This window comes from Dasypus novemcinctus, chromosome 7 (assembly GCF_030445035.2).
Source record: "Dasypus novemcinctus isolate mDasNov1 chromosome 7, mDasNov1.1.hap2, whole genome shotgun sequence".
Lineage (NCBI taxonomy): Eukaryota > Metazoa > Chordata > Mammalia > Cingulata > Dasypodidae > Dasypus > Dasypus novemcinctus.
The window spans coordinates 42054133-42071465 of NC_080679.1; the positions used below are offsets into that span (position 1 = coordinate 42054133).

At 39.7% G+C, this 17333-nt stretch overlaps 1 non-coding gene and 1 pseudogene across 1 annotated transcript; both read left to right on the plus strand.

Moving 5' to 3' along the window:
- Positions 1-6070: 6070 nt before the first annotated feature.
- Positions 6071-7191, plus strand: LOC105746166 (general transcription factor II-I pseudogene; annotated as a pseudogene).
- Positions 7192-15383: 8192 nt separating this feature from the next.
- LOC111764256 (small nucleolar RNA SNORA30/SNORA37 family) lies at positions 15384-15511 on the plus strand. Its single transcript, XR_002796909.1, has one exon. It is a non-coding gene; the product is annotated as a small nucleolar RNA SNORA30/SNORA37 family (small nucleolar RNA).
- The last annotated feature ends 1822 nt before the right edge of the window (positions 15512-17333 follow it).

Here is a 17333-nt window from a genome sequence, read left to right on the forward strand (position 1 = left end):
GAGTTTAGCTCTTTCTTCTTTTTTAATGTAGGTGTTTAGGACTGAAAATTTCCTTCTCAAGACTGCCTTCACTGTATCCCTTAAGTTTGGATAAGTTGTGTTCTTATTTTCATTTGTCTCAATATATTTACTGATTTCACTTGCAATTTCTTCTTTGATCCACTGATTATTTAGGAGTGCATTGTTCAGCCTCCACACATTTGTGCATTTACTTTTTTCCTGTCTATTATTGATTTATAGTTTCATTCCATTATGATCTGAGAAGGTGCTTTGTATAATTCCAGTCTTTTGTATTTATTCAGAACTGTTCTGTGCCCTAACTTGTTGTCTATCCTGGAGATCCATGGGCACTTGAGAAGAATGTATAACCTGCTGAGTTTGGATGCAGCATTCTGTATATGTCTGTTAGACTAACTCGTTTATCATATTGTTCAAGTTCTCTGTTACCTTGTTGATCTTCTGTCTAGTTGTTCTATCTAATGTTGTGAGTGGGGACTCGAAGTCTCTAACAATTATTGTAGATATGTCTATTTCTCCTTTCAGTTTTGCCAGCGTTTGTCTCATGTATTTTGGGGCATCCTGTTGTGTGCATAGATATTTATGACTGTTACATCTTCCTGGTGAATTTCCCTTTTATTATTATATAATGGCCTTCTGTATCTCTTAAAGCTTTTTTGCACTTAAAGTTGTTTTTTTAAAATGATTTATTTTATTTTTTTATTTCTCTGCACCCCCTCATTGTTTGCACTTGTTATATCTGTTTGTCTTCCTTTTTTCTTTAGGAGGCACCAGGAACTGAATCTGGTACCTCCAATATGGGAGGGAGGTGTCTAATCCCTTGAGCCACCTCCATTCCTGCTTTCTTGTGTCTCTCATTATGTTTTTCTTCTTTTGTCTATTGTTGCATCATCTTGTGTCTGTTTGCCATGCCTGCCCATTACACCAGCTTGCTGTCTTTTTTTTTTTATTTCTCTCCCCTTCCTTCCTCCCCACCCCAGTTGTCTGTTCTCTGTGTCCATTTGCTCCATGTTCTGCTGTCTTCTTTAGGAGGCACAAGGAACCAAACCAGGTACCTCCCATGTGGTAGGTGGGAGCTCAATCACTTGAGCCACATCTCCTTCCCTAAAGTCTGTTTTGTCTGACATTAGTATAGCTGCCCCTACTCTTTTTGGTTACTATTTGCATGGAGTATCTTTTTCCAACCTTTCGCTTTCAGCTGGTTTGTATCCCAGGACTAAGATGAGTTTCTATGAAGCAGCTTATGGATGTCTCATGTTTTTTAATTCATTCTGTCAATCTTTTGATTGGGGAGTTTAATCCACTCACATTCAATGATATTACTGTAAATGCATTATTTACTTCCACCATTTTATTCTTTGGTTTCCTTATGTTATATCATATTTTGCCTGCCTTTTAACTCTTTTGGTTATCTTTTCTCTGTTCTTTTTCTGTATTCTCCTCCAGGCATCTCTCTCCTGTCTTATTATTTCACATTCTAAGGTTTCCTTTAATATTTCCTGCAAAGGTGTGTTCTTTTTTGCAAACTCTGTTAGTTTCTCTTTGTGAATATTTTAAACTCACCTTCATATTTGAAGGACAATTTTACTGGATAAAGAATTCTCAGTTGGCAGTTTTTCTCTTTCAGTACCCTAATTGTATCATACCACTGTCTTCTCACCTCCATGGTTTCTAAAGAGAAAACTGTGCTAAGTCTTACTAGACATTCCTTTATGTAATGGTTTGCTTCTCCCTTGCTGCTCTAAGAATTTTCCCCTTAACTTTGACATTTGACATTCTGAGTAGTATGTGTCTTGGAGTAGGTCTATTTGGATTTATTCCAGTGGAGTACGGTGCACTTCTTGGACATGTAGTTTCATTTCTTTTATGAGAGTTGGGAAATTTTCAGCTATTATTTCCTCAAATACACTTTCTGCCCCTTTTCCCTTCTCTTCTCCTTCTAGAATTCCCATGACACATATGTTGTTGTGCTTCCTGTTGTCATTCAACTCTCTGAGCCCCTGTTCAATTTTTTCCATTCTTTTCTCTCTTCAATTTTATCTTTCTCTATATCATTTATTCTTTCTTCTCTCATTTCAAGTCTGCTGTTGTATGCCTCTAATGTGTTTTTGATCTCACCTATTATGTCTTACATTCCCATGAGCTCTGTTACTTTTCTGTTCAAATTTGAATAGATTTCAAATTCTTCTTTGCACTCAATCAATGCCTTCTTGATGTCATTTATCTCTTTAGTCCTATTGTGTTTCAACTCATTAATTTGATTTTGGAAATTTGTGCGTATCTCGCTAATTCTCTCAAATTCTGTGTCTCTTCTGGGACTTTGATATATTCCTTTTTTTGGGCCATGTCTTCCATTTTCTTAGTATGGCTCATAATTTTTTGCTGATGTCTAGGCATCTGATTAGGATATAGTTTACTTAGATGCTCAATTTCTTTCTCTTTTGTAGGGATTTAGTGGTGGAAGCCTGTGTGTTACCATTTCTTTTTGATTCTTGGCTTGACCTGGATAGTTAGGATTATCCATACTAGTTGCTCAAAACAGGGATCTGGACCCAGTAATTGGTTGCAGACCAGCTTCGTAGGGCCTTGGGGAGGGAAGCATTAAAGGCCAGAAAAAGCAGCTCTTATTTTTAATTTTCTCACACATGCTTCCTTTAGTCTGCCAGCAGATGGCGCTCTTTGGCAGCTCTCAGTTCAGTACCTGGTCTGAGTGTATTTGTTGGGACTCAGACAGGATCAATGTTGACAGAGTTTTCTGCCTGGAGGCTAAGAGTCTTATCATTCAAATTTTCTCTGTGGCAGTTCTCCAGCCTTCTCTGGCAGCCTTGTCCCTTTTCCCAGGTTGGAAATATTTTCACTCAAACTCTGAATCCTCAGCAGTCAATCCCTGGTAGTAGAGGAAACTGGGAGGTTTGTATATCTTTAGCCCATTGCTGGCTCCCAGGGCAGAGACGTTTACTCTGGCTAAGATCTTCAAGGCTGCCCGGGAGCTACTGATGCAGAACAAGGACACATGATGGCTGTTTTTTTGTTTTGTTTTGTTTAGTCATTTAAAAAATTATCTTTTTTTTTAAAAGATACATGGATCATACAAAATGTTACATTAAAAAATATAAGAGGTTCCCATATACCCCCACCCCCCCCCCCTTCCTCCCACATCAACAACCTCTTTCATCAGTGTGGCACATTCATTGCATTTGATGAATACATTTTGGAACACTGCTACACAGCATGGATTATAGTTTATATTGTAGTTTATACTCTCTCCCAGTCCTTGGCCGCATTGGGGTGCTAGATGAGGGCAAGATGAAGATGAATTAGATCCTGGGCCTGAAGATTGAGGATTTCTGGAGAGGCACTTGCAGAACCAAGTCCTCAAATGGGGCTTGGCCAAGTCCATCCTCCATGCTTGAGTACTGATCTGCCAGCACCATATCAGGGTCTGCAAGCAGGTGGTGAACATACTGTCCTTCATTGTCTGCCTGCACTCCCAGAGGTACATCGACTTTTCCCTGCACTCCCTGTTTGGCCGTGGCCACCCAGGCCACACGAAGAGAAAGAAAGCCAAGAAGGGTCAGGGTGGCACTGGTGCTGGGAATGGCAAGGAGGAGGATTAAGCACACCCGGCCCTTCCTGGGCTGCGAGGATTGCTAGTATCTGTTAAATAAACGCATCAAAACTGAAAAAAAAGAGTATCATTCTCAAACATGACATTCCAGTCAAAGCTTGGTTATATAACCAGTGTCTCCAATTATGCCCTCTTAATGAGGACAGATTCTGAATGAACCTATGCAAATAATTGTTTTGCCATAAAAATAAGAATATTTAATAAGAATTTCCTGATCTCTGGAGAGATCAGGAAGGGAGAAAAAGGATTATAGATAGCTTAAAGGAAAAGAGTAAGGGATTCCTTGCATCAAGAAAATAAAACATTAAAACATAAGCAATAACTCAAACCTATATAATCATTCTTTATTTGTTTATTCAATCCTAGGTAATTAATCCTTGTTCCACTCGATCTTGTGTTAGCAATCTATGAATCCATTGGCTTTTTCATTAGAATTCTGGAGATCAGAACTCAGATCTTAAACTTATTTAAGCAATGTCATTAGAAGCCCCTGCCCCAGAGTACAGGGCATAGTCCTTTATAGGGGTCTCTGAGACTGCCCTTTTTGTTGATGCCAAAGCACTCTTGCCAAAAGCTCATGTCAAGGGTTTTCAGGAAACATCAGAATAAAAACTATCTGTAGATGACAAAAGACTGAAAATATCCATGATTCACTTATTGTTGTTTTACAACAGTGAGTAGTCTGATGAGAGTTCATTAAACATTATTTCAAGAATAGCTGAAGTTATGATCAACAATATCACTGTTATCTAATATCAGGCACATCTGTACTAGGATATCTTATGGACAGTGAGGACTGACAAATCTCTAGGAACTTCAAATTTCTGAAATGTTTATATTAATAACATTTTACCCATGTGTATTTAACCAACAGAAGGTTTTAATTTGCAACACTTCCCACGCAACTCAACTCGGCAAATAAACCTAAATAGTAAGAATTTATAAAACTGTCTCATGCAACCATGAGGATGCACAAGTCCATACTCGGTAGGGCAGCCTGCAAGCCAGCGATTCTGACAAAGGTCGTCAATGAGTTCCCCAGGAGACCCTGGCTGTCTGAAGTAGAGAGGGAAATTCTCTTTCTGAATGCTGAAATCACTTCTTCTTTTAAGGCCTTCAATTGATTGGATGAGACATCATTCATTGCTGACAGCAGTCTCCTCAGCTGATTGGAGATGTTACCAGTCATCTATGCTATCAATTCACAGATGATTAAGTCCATGAAACAACCTTGTATTGCAGTTAGCCCAGTGCTTACCTGACCAAACAACAGCACACCATTATGTTACTGGATTTTGTCTAGGTTCTTGACTAAGCTACAAGGAATTAATTTCAAGAGCATGTCAGGTTAGTTAGGCCAGTAATTTATTAAGGAATAGGGAGAAGAGAAATGGGATAATATAAGAGATCAGCGAGGGCTGATTTATAGAATACAATTTCCCATTATAGATTATGAAAGAATACAACTTCCCATTATAGATTATAAATCCCTGGGTTTACTTACATATTGATCCAGGTGGAGACGAAGAAGGCCAGAACAGGGCATGAACATGTACTGAGACAGGGCAAAGGCAAGAGAGAGCAAAAGGCCTTTGTGGGAGGGGGGAGGAGGGGAGTGGGAAGGAATTAAATAAATAAATAAATCTTTAAAAAAAAGTGAGAAGATTTGTTCTTTAAAACAATAAAGAGTGATAAGGTCAATATAAAGCACAAGAGGTTATTTTGATAAGATAGAGAATATTTGTCTTCTAGGCAGATTACTCAGATGGTTAAGAGAAACCTTTTATATTACTAGGCCAGTAATCCAAGAAAACTTTGTCATTTTAACAGAGAAAACCAAATTCAAGTTTTGCATGGAAATACTTCCTTAAAAGTAAACTCTCGAGTTTGAAAAATGACTCAAAAAGTGCCAGGAGACCCATTAACTTCACTTTTGTTCCTGTATTTTCTTTTTTAATACTTTTCATGATGAAGAAGAATTTGGATGGATTCAAAGAAATCTCTTACTGGTATAGAAAAACTGTGGATATGGCCCAAGTAGCAATGTCTACCCTACCTGCTGAAGATGAGGAGTTTTCAGAGAGCAGGATGGTGGTAATACTCCTTGTGTCTGCTCTTGAGTCAATGTGTAAAGAACTGGCCAAGTCAAAGGCAGAAGTGGCCTGCATTGGTGGTGTATGAAACTGGCATGTTTGTTATTGGAATTTTGGAGAACAAATCAGGGATTTCATTTATCATTAAGAGACCTTTCCTGGAGCCAAAGAAGCACCTGTGATGGTAACAGATGGAGAAATATCAGTAACATTTCACATGGAAGTTATGGCCCCATCAAAGTGAAAACTGAACCCAGGGAAGAGACTGGCATTACCTAGAAATGGCAACTGTGACAGTAAAGGAAGAATCAGAAGACCCTGATTACTATAATACAACATTCAAGGAAGGCATCATTCTTCATATTCCCTTTTCCAGGCACACATTGAAGAATTTTATGTAGAAGGACTTCCTGAAGGAATTCCTTTTAGATGGCCATCAATTTACGGAATTCCTTGCCTTGAGAGGATATTACTTGCAAAGGAAACAATTCATTTTGCAAAACGAATTGTAAAATTCAACACATGAAGATTTCCAACTTGATAAATCAGCTTTAGAAGTAAAGGAAGAGGGGTATGCCAGGATCACTAAATTAAGAAAGATGATAGATCAGCTTTTCTGCAAAAAAATTGCTGAGGCCTTGGGGAGAACTGAAGCCAAGGCTGTACCTTACCAGAAACTTGAGGTACATCTTAATTATCTCTGTGTGGAAGGTCTACCAGAAAACATTCCTTTTAGAAATACCTCATGGTATGGAATTCCAAACCTGGAAAAAATCATTTCAGTGGGCAATCAAATCAAATTTGTTATTAAAAGACCAGAACTTCTGACTCACAGTACAACTGAAGTTACTCAGCCAAGAACAAATATGCCAAAAAAGATTGGAATGTAAGAATTACCAAGCTGTGCAAACAAGTGGAAGAGATTTTTTATTTGAAATTTGCTCAAGCTCTTGTACTCACAGAGACAGTAAAAGTGCCATACCCTGTGTTTGACTCAAATCCTAAGTTTCTATATGTACAAGTCTTGACAGAAGGAATTCCCTTTCAAAGCCTTACGTGGGTTGGAACTGCACAACTTGAAAGAATTGTGCATGAGAGTAATAAAATCAAGTTTGTTGTTTAAAAAACCCTGAGCTAGTTGTTTCCTATTTGCCTCCTGGAATGGCTAGTAAAATAAACACTAAAGCATTACAGTCCTTGAAAAGACCACGAAGCCCTGGGAGCAATTCAAAGGTTCCTGAAATTAATATCCCTGTGGAAGGTTCTAATAACAACGATCCTCAAATCCCAGCTGTTTGAACCCCCACTCAGACCAATGGTTCTAAACTTCCTTTATAGCCTTGAGGAAGGGAGTTTTCCTTTGAGTCAGTGGGAGTGGGTTTGGGCTTTGGTAAGACTGGAGGGCCTATAGGGATGGCTAAGGGGTGGTGGGCTAGGGGTAGTGAATTCTGAAGATGCGGGAGGGGTTGGTGGTGTCATGTGGCTTCTTTGTCTATTCCTGTGAGGAAATGAACTGTATCTGAACATGTAGGCTCTGGATGAGGGGCTGTTCTATGTCATGGGAATGCAAGTTACTGTTTGTTAACCACTGTCATCCTTGTGATCAGTTAATCATTATAAACCTTGTAAGGCAGAAACCTTTAACAGCTGTTTTTATTTAAATAACATTAAACTAGTCCCAATTGTCAAAGGTTTATCTGAATTATGTGGACTTGAATTTTAAAAAAAACATTTGGATTTAGTTCTACCAGTAGTCTTTTTTCACTGAAAACATTAGAGGCTTGGGTTCCTTAATTTCTGAGACTTTAGGTGTGTTAATTTATATGTACACACTTATTTATCTTTAAGCCAACTTGCATCAAGCTCTTTTAAGAAGTCATTTAAATTGATTTGTTAAAACCATGTGGAGGTAGGAAAATATACATCAAACATAGAGTCGGACAAAACTAAAACACAAGGTTCAATTAAAAATTTTTCAGCTATTAGTTATAACATAGAAATGCAGAAAATAGAAATACAAAACTCCCTAGTTTATATAAGCTATTTTAGAGTCTTGCAATTTCTTAGTATACTCTGAGTACCAATTAAAGTAGTCATCCCATTCAGCCAGTTTAATTCAGGAACCCCTTTTCTTGAGTACACCTCTGAGATTACTAGTTTATCTAACTAGAATGTTTCTTCATAATGACCTCTGCACCTTTAGGTTGTCTTTGGTGAGAACTTGCCATTTTGTGAGATAGACATGGCCTTATAACATCTTAACATGTAATTTGCTGGGTGCCAGAGGGTGGAGAATCAACCTTTTTAAAAGTTTGAGCGTCCCAACTTTATCTTGGAACTTCTTACCTTGTGCACAGGACAAAGAAACCAGCAGCGACAAAAATGGAACTGCAAACTGCACCAAAAAGCTAGGGACTTGGGCTCAAAATCTGAGCCATTTTGTCAAGAGGATTGACTCGCTAACCTTTGGGCTAAAAGTTAATGAGATAGGAGAGTGCAAGCAAAAAGAAAGAGACACTTGGATCTAAGAGGGACTCACCCTTTACCCGTGGGGATGGCAGGGAGGATCAAGAGCTCAAAGGGTTAAATGGGTGCCTTCATTTGTCTTTCTCATCTCCAGAGTTTTCACCTGTCATCTTTGGATACCATCCTCATTGCCAAAATTATTAAAAGAAACATTTTTTCATGCAATTTAGGATCACAGCTTTATTGAGTGATTCCTGAATAGGGCAGCATCCCATTCAGAAAGTAGAAGGGGTGGAAAGGGAGCTTTTATAGGGTGAACACAGAAGCAAGTGAGGAAATGTTCTGATTGGATGGTGTTAAATTTCCATCTTAACATGAGGGAGGTCTTACAAAGTGGGGAGCAGACATACATTGATTAGTATGATATACTTGTCCATTCTATTTTTTTTCTTTATTCTTAAAGAATTTTTAGATTACATAAAAGTTACATCAAAAATATAGGGAACTCTCATATACCCCCTCTCCCTCTTACATTTTCCGCCAGTAATAACATCTTCTATTAGTGCAGTTTATTTGTTAAAATTTATAAACAAATATTGAAGCATTGCTAACTAACCATGCTGTATAGTTTACATTATGGTTTACACTTTGCACTGCATAATTTTATAGGTTTTGACAAAATGTATAATGGTTTGTATCCATCATTGCAATATCATACAGAACAATCCCTATGTCCCAAAAATGCCCCATGGTCCACCTATTCTTCCTTCTCCCTGCCCTCAGAACCTTTAGTGACCACTGCCTTTATATCAATGTTACAAGTTCTTCCATCACTAGAATAATAATAAATCTACCTTGGTCCATAGTTGCATTCTCCCCTTATGTTTGTTCATTCCTCGATCTCAAGGATTTGAGGATGGTGATACCCACTTCGCCTCCAGTTGAGAGGGGGCTTAGATCTTGTGGGGCATAAGGATGGAACTGTCTTGCTTGCAGTTGTAGATACTCTCTTTTTTCCTCTGTTTTTCAAGATGGGCTTGTACATCCTTACCCTTTTGATAGTTGTCCTGGGTGAGTCCAATGAACTGGAGAGTAGGTATTGGCTGCAACTCTGCTGAGATTCAAGGCTCAGCTGACATTGAACAGACCAAAGATTTAAGTATCTGGGACATATGTTTAATGGATATAGAACTAATTATAGGTTCAAATAAAAGGGCAGAAGAACCATGTGTAGGGAAACTATAAATGAGTCTAACTGCTACACTAGGGCACACACATTCCAAAGTAAGGCCCACTGACAGGGTGCTGAATTCCTGAGCTGAGTGGCTTGCTTATAGTGTCTGGATGTCTCTAGAGTCCTCAAGAGCCTAATTATCTGAGGCACTGTTTACTGTGGCAGTCAATGAGATCATGCTGAGACGTACATGAGCATAACCTCTGGATTACCTCCCCATTCAATTGTTTTTGTCTTCTGGAAAATCATTTCTCAGAAAGGGGTCCCTCCTGGCAATGCCCAATGTGGGTGGCCATTTTATTTTACCGAACAGTATCAAATTGGTTCATCAATTGTAACAAATGTACCACACTATTGCAAGATATTAATAATAGGACTAGCTGTCGGGGCTGGTTGGGAAATGAGGTGTATGGAAACTCTACTTTCTGCACAATTTTTATACAATCCTAAAACTGTTCTAAAAAATTCTATTTTTAAAGTCTTAAAAAAGAAAGAAAGGGAACGAAGAACATGTGAACATTAGCACCTTCTTGGGTCTGGTAAATTCTACTGCCTTTAGCTGATATCGAAGTATCAGTTTATTGCCAACCATCTTCCTCTGTTGAGGCTTTTTTTTTTTTTTTTTTTACCTTTTTTGTCTTTATTTTTTTAATGTTACATTAAAAAAAGATGAAGTCCCCATATAGCCACCAACTCCTGATCCCACTCTTCCCACATCAACAACCACTTTCATCATCGTGGCACATTCATTGCATTTGGTGCACCACATGGACAATGGTTTACATTGTACTTTACACTCTCCCCCAGTCCACCCCATGGGCCATGGCAGGACATACAATGTCCAGCAACTGTCCCTGCAGTATGACCAAGGACAACTCCAAGTCCAGAAAATGCCCCCACATTATATCTCTTCTTCCCTCTCCTACCCTCAGCAGCCACTGTGGCCACTTTCTCCACATCAATGCTACAGTTTCTTCCATTACTAATTACAATAGTTCCAGAATAGAATAGCAGTAAGTCCACTCTAATCCATACTCTATTCCTCCATCCTGTGGACCCTGGGATGGTTATGTCCACTCCACCTCTATATCGAGAGGGGTCTTAGATTCCACATGGATGATGGATGCAATTCTCCTGCTTGCAGTTGTAGGCACTCTTGGCTCCCTGATGTGGTGGTTGACCTTCTTCACCACCCTGTTAGCTGACTGGAGTAAGTCCCCTCTGTTGAGGCTTTTGATATCTCCCACAAGTAGTGATGAGCCGTCTCACGAGTGGGTCCTTCAGTGACACATGGGCTTCTCTCCACCCAGTGAAACTGTAGTTACTTCTTCTGAAGTACCTCAAGGCAAACACTTTTACCACCCAGAGAATACATTTTCTTAATGAGACCGTGACCCAGTATCTTCTAAAATAACAGTCTGGCCTTATTTTTTTTTTATTTATTTATTTATTTTCAAAGATTTATTTTTTATTCATCCCCCTCCACCCCATTGTCTGTTCTCTGTGATCCTCTGTGTCCACTTGCACTCTTGTCAGCAGCACTGAGAATCTATGTCTCTTTTTTCGGTTGCATCATCTTGCGTCAGTTCTCCATGTGTGCGGCGCCACTCCTGGGCAGGCCACGCTTTTTTCCTGCAGGGTGACTCTCCTTGTGTGGTACACTCTTTGTGCATGCCTCTGGGCGTGGCATGGCACTCCTTGCGCACATCAGGACTGCGTGTGATCCAGCTCACCACATGGGTCAGGAGGCCCTGGGTTTGACCTTGGACCTCCCATAAGGACACTCTATCAGTTGAGCCAAATCTGCTTCCCTGGCCTTATTTATTAAAGGCATATTTCTAACCTGGCTCATATGAAAAAAGACCTCCACATTAACTAAATGGCTCTTCCTGAGCTATCTGGGATGGTCCTGTGCTCAGATAATTTCTCAGCCAATTGCAGGATTAGGAATTTCAATTCACCTCACCAGATAGAACCTCAGCATGTACTAAAGTAATTAACAATGAGAAATACATCTGTCAAGGCAACTGGACTGTTCAATGCCCTTGGTTAGGGCATTATTTCCCCTCAGAAAGAATTCCTTAAGGAGGTAAATTATCTCAGGGTTGCTTTCTCATGGTGATTCACAGCAAGTAAATTAATTAGATTAACTTGATGGAGAGTTTCACTTTGTATAATAGCCTGCATGCAACCATTTCCACTATGGGCAACTTGCCAACTGAACCAGAAAATTGATTCCTCAAAAGAAAGCAGTTTCTCTTGGACAGAGTTGGAGAAATACAGACAAGTTCTTGCTCTTCAGGCTCCCTTTTTCTAAATTTTGTCCTGGTCATCTCCCCTCTGTCCAAGGCCTAAATCTAAAGCTAAGCAAGCCTCTAGGCCAGTGCTATCCATAGAACTTTTAGTGATGATGGAAATGTTCCACATCTGTGCTCTTCACTATGGTAGCCACTAGCCTGTTAGCTTTTTATTTTTTAAGATTTATTTTATGTATTTATTTCCCCCCAAATGTTTTTGTTTAATTTTTTTTTTTTTTTAAGGAAGCACTGGGAACTGAACCGAGGATCTCCCATGTGGGAGGGAGACACCCATTACACGGGCCACCTCCACTCCCTCCCATTAGTGTTTTTTTAAGGATTTTTCTTTAAAGATTCACTATATTTATTTATCTCTCCCCACCCCCTCATTGTTTGCACTTGCTCTGTCTGTTCATCTTCTTTTCATTTCTCTCAGGAGGCACCAGGAACCAAACTAGGGAATTCCAATGTGAGAGGGAGGTGCCTAATCACCCAAGCCCCTTCCGTTCCCTGCTCTGTTGTGTTTCTAGTTATGTTTTTCCTCTTGTGTTTCTTGTTGCATCATCTTGTCATGTTAGCTCACCATGCCTGCCCATTGCGCCAACACGCTGTCCTGCTTGTCCCCCTTAGGAGGCACCAGGAACCTCTGTTTCTGCTTTGTTGTATCTTTCATTATATCTTTCTTCTTGTGTCTCTTATTACATCATCTTGTTGTGCCAGCTTGCTGTCTTCTTTAGGAGCCAACAGGAACTGAACCACAGTTCTTGCATGTGGTAGGTGGGAGCCCAATTGCTTGCATCACATCTGCTTCCTACTCCCATTAGCTTTTGAACACTTGAACTGTGGCTTATGCAAGTGAGAAAGGAAATTTTAATTTGTTTAATTTTAATTTAAATAGTCATATGTAACCAATGGCTACTGTATTGAACAGTGAAGTTCTAGAGCTAATTTGCATTTGTAAGAAACACAGGGAAGAGAGGAACAAGTAAAATGGTATTGGGAGGAAGCATATAGACAAATGCAGAATGTGGGACATTCTACAGAAAAATTGACCTGGTTTGTGTAAACTGTCAATGACAGGAAGTAAAGATGAAGGTAGTAAGGCGAGACTCATCTAGTCTAAAAGAGACTAAAGAAATTGGGCTTACCCCACTCAGCTAACATGGGGTTGAAGAATGTCAACCACCAAACCATGGAGCCAAGAGTGCCTATAACTGAAAGCAGGAGGATTGCATCCAGCATCCATGTGGAATCTAAGCCCCCTCTTGACATAGATGTGGACTGGACACAACCAATCCAAGGTCCACAGGATGGAGGAATAGAATATGGATTAGAGTGGAGTTACTGATATTCTATTCATGAACTATTGTGATTAGTAATCGAAGAAAATATGGCATTGGTGTGGAGAAAGTGGCCATGGTGGCTGCTGGGTGTGGGGAATGGGAGGAAGAGATGAGATGTGGAGGCATTTTCGGGACTTGGAGTTGTCCTGGGTGGTGTTGCAGGGACAATTACCGGACATTGTAGGTCCTCCCATGGCCCACTGGATGGAATGTGGGAGAGTGTGGGCTATGATGTGGACCATTGACCATGAGGTGCAGCGATGCTCAGAGATGTAGTCACCAAATGCAGTGAATGTCTCATGATGATAGAGGAGAATGTTGCTGTGGGGGGAGTAGTGGGATGAGGGGGAGGGGGATATATAGGGACCTCATATGTTTTAATGTAATATTAAAAAATGAATAAAGACAAAAAAAGAGATTAAAGAAATACAATACTCAGATATAGTGTGTGGACCTTTTCTGGATAGTGATTTGAACAAATCAACAAGAAGAAAAGCAAGGAAATTTGATTATGGAGTGGATATTATTATTACTTTAGTTAGGTGTGGTAACAGTATTGTAGTTCTATAAAAATATATTACATTTTAAAAAGTGGATACTGAAATATTTAAGGTTGAAATGACCTAATGTCTAAGATTTTCTGAAATATATTCTAGGACAGAAAAAGAGAAAAAGAATTTAAAAGGATAGATAAAGCATATACTAGATGTTTTGAATCTGGGTGATATATATATAGATGTTCATTATACTATTCTCTATATATGAAAAAATTAAAATAATTTGAGGTCCTGAGGGTTGACTTGCCCTGTAGCACACAGCTGCTAGCTGACAGAACTAGAACTTGAATCCAGAACTCCTTACTTTAAAACTATTATTATTATTATTATTATTTACTATATTTGTGCTGCCTTTTCAGAGTCTATACGTTGATGAGTTTAGAGCAGGGTTTCTTAACCTCAGAACTATTGACATTTTAGACTGGATAATTCTTTGTAGTGAGGAGTTAGACTGTGCATAGTAGTAGATTTAGCAGCATCTACTTAACAAATACCAGTAGCATCCCTTAGTTGTTACAAACAAAACTCTCTGAAGACTTTGGCAAATGCCCCTAAGAAGCAAGAGCAGCCCAGTTGAGAACATTTGGTTTAGAACATGGTTCCCAGTTTGTCACATAAGACGTCACATGAGAGTCAAGTTAGATCCAGCTTATTTGATGGTACAATGAGAACTTCAAGAATGTGATATAGGGGAACAGATTAGCTCAAGTGGTTGAATGCCTTCTTCCCATGTACAAGATCCCTAGTTTGATCCCTGGTACCTCAAAACAGACAAACAAGCAAACAAATGAAGAAACTAACTGTCATTGGGGAGTGGATGTAGCTCAGTGGTTGAGCACCTGTTTCCCATTTATGAGGTCCTGGGTTCCCTGGGTTCAATCATTGGTACCTCCTAAAAAAAAAACAAAAGAACGTGATACAGTACTGTATCATGTGTACTGTAAGTGCAAATTAACTCAGGACAGGAATGCCTACTGATGACTACCACTAGAATGGGGACTAAAAATCAAGCACACATAATGATGATTTGTTGAGCACCTACTGGGTACACAGTACTATGTACTTTACATCTTCTATCTCTAAACATCAAAATAATACTGCAGGGAAGATATTATTCTCATTTTACAGATTAGAAAACTGTGGTTCAGAAGGTTTAAGTAACTGGCACAAGGTTACACAGCTAGCTAGCAAAGAGAAGAGGCAAAATTCATATCAGCCTACCCGGTGTGACTTCAACACCCATGTGCTTTCACTCAGATAGCCACACTCTAAAGCCTCTTTAACCCTTAAACATAAAAAGGCATATCTAAAGCAGAAAATAAAGAAAAATAAATAGAATAAAGAAAAATTTTAAGAGGAAAAGTTGCATTCAATGGGGAAAGTTGCAGAGATCTACCACTAAGGAATCCTAGGATTAAAGAAGGCTTCTGGTAGAGAGTAGAACCTGAGCAGGACCTTGAAGAATTGGTAGGATTTGATTGTCCAGAAAGGAAAAAAGAGAATTCTGAAAGGAGAATGTCTTGGGTAAAGATTTGGTTCCTGAGGAAATTCTCCTCAGCATTTTGAGAAGACCATGACCTTGACCCATTTAGCTGGGAAGGAAGAAACAAGGAAATGAGGTTGGGATGACATAGATTGCAATGAGTTCAAAAATAGGTCCTGAATGCCAGCTCAATAGTTTAGATTTCACTCTGTGTAAAATTAGAGGATTTTAAGTAAGGATGTGACAAGATTGAAACTGTATTTGTTAGCACTTTCATAGGTCTTCCCCCAGGCTGTGGGGCCAGGATTGGTAGCTGATGCTGAGAAAAACCCTTTGGGTACATCCTTGTCCTGGGACGGTTCCAGTGACAGCTGTCACTCAATGGGACAGAGAGAAAAAAAAAAAAAAAAAAGAAAAGAAAAAAACAACAACAACAAAGAAAAAAAACTGGTATTTGTTGCCCTAGATCTTGTGATATTTTGCCCAAGACAACATGTAATCATATACACACAGAATACAATAATTAAAATTAAGTTGAAACATGAAAGAAAACCACTTCTCTTTCATCTACAATGAAGTTTCCATGGTGACTGGAAATTAATTGAAATCTAAGACTTCCACAGTCTATAGTAGAAAAAAAATTATTTAATCAAAAAGAAAAAGGAAATTACAGAAGCACTCTATTTAAACGTGCATTTCCTCTTTTTAAAATCTTATTTCCTGTTACTTAAATGTGAAAAAAAAATTGAGAATGGGAGAATTTTAGTTTCTAAAGGCTGCCAATGCAATATACCAGGAATGCGTTGACTATTATAATGGGACTTTATTAGGTTAAAAGCTTACAGGTCTGAGGCTGTGAAAATGTCCAAATCAAGGCATTATCAGAGATGCTGTCTCACTGAAGGTCGGCTGCTGGTGACTCTGGACTCCTTCCATATGGGAAGGCACGTGGAGGCATCTGCTTCTCTTCTGGGTCTCATTATTTCAGCTTCTGGCTACTCTGTCTGTGGCTTCCTCCCTCTCCAGTTCCTCTCTGAGCTCCTGAGTTCCTTTTCTCCATCTCTGTGGCTTTTATTCTGCGTGTCTTTAAGTAATAAAATGGCTTAATAATTATCAGTTTGGAATTAAGATTATGACATCTAGACTGCTAGGAGTAAATGACCTGGAATTGTGACTCATGGGACTTTATTTTCATATTACACTGAGATTTTAATCATCATGAAAGAGATATCACTATATATTGATATATATGAGATCCTAGTAGCTTCTACTTTAATTGACAGCTTGACACATATTAAAGGCAGCCAAGGAGTAAGTACACCATCGTCATCTTTCCTGCAAAGGACTGGCTGAGTGGTGATGGAATCCTGCCGGAGCAGGCTGTGTCGGGAACCTACAAAGCAGGAGGAGTCTGGACGTCAATCTGGAGATACTGCAACAAAATAAGTGCTTGCTCAAGGTAAAACTGCGGGTTTCTAACACTGGACTTGGAAGCCGTGGGAAGGTAAATCCCTTCTCTCGAGGGCTAAGGGCCACAACACTCCCTGAGAACTGCTGGTCGTGCGGCAGCGTTCCCAAGCCCCATGTTCCCCAAACACGTGAACCCCAAGCCCATATTCCCTGAACCCCCACAACCCACATTTCATAGACCTCCATACCCCAAGCCCACATTCTCCCCAGCTTCTGTTTCCTGAGCCCAGCACTCCTGGAAATCTGGCATTGGCCCAGCCACTAACTCTGGGAATGGGAGAGTTGAGGTGGGAGGTGCAGGGGGCCAAGGAGTGCAGGTTCAATTTTCTGGTCCCCCCCTTTTATTGAGTTTGGAGGAGCATATCAGCTGACTTGGGGAGAGCCTAGGAAAAGGAGAGGCAAATCTGGTGAGAGAGCCCAATTTACCTAAACACCCTGGGATAGGAAACTTGGTCTGGGAGAAGGTGGAGTCATAAAATTAACCAGCCCCCTTGTAGCACACCTAAGAGAGAGGGACAGTAGGACGTGTTTGCAGGCTTCCAATAGCATAGTAAGGGTTCCTGAGAAGGGATGGTTACTCTCGCTCAAGAAATTATGAGACATTATTTTCTCAGGTGAGTTGGTTCACCAGGAACCCATTTGAATCTCCTACATGAGCCCTCACGCAGCCTTCCTCCTGCCCTGGGAGAAAGGGAAGTGAGGAAGGAAGAAAGAGGGAAGGTCAGACTCCTAAGCAGCTTATTC